We start from the raw sequence: 414 nt of genomic DNA on the forward strand, positions 1-414 counted from the left end.
TTTGGCTCCCCGGAGCATATGCTCCTTGACGAATAGTAAATTCAAAAAGAAAATCTAAAATTTTCAAAAAAAACTGATTTTTTTATGTAGGTGTTCGTGTTAGTGTCGCAATCATGCGTGACAAATTACGTGTGAAACCGAGTAGTAGTGTTTCGTCCGTGAAAAAACAAATTGCGGTGACATTTGGTCTTCGATTTGTTTTGTTTTTTGCAAGGCAAAAATTCTTAACCTTTTTGCCTCAAAATTTGCAGGTAGCATTTGAATGTGACTAAGATCACTAAAAAATTTGTCATTATTTTTTGACATTTGAAAAAGTATTTTTGTGTCCGAGAGCATGTGCTCCCGGAAGCCAAATTGAATTTCCGCCATTGAGAATGAATTGAGTTACGTGTTGAAAATGATGGGTTTTGTGTT

This window comes from Triticum aestivum, chromosome 4B (genome assembly GCF_018294505.1).
Source record: "Triticum aestivum cultivar Chinese Spring chromosome 4B, IWGSC CS RefSeq v2.1, whole genome shotgun sequence".
Taxonomy (NCBI): Eukaryota; Viridiplantae; Streptophyta; class Magnoliopsida; order Poales; family Poaceae; genus Triticum; species Triticum aestivum.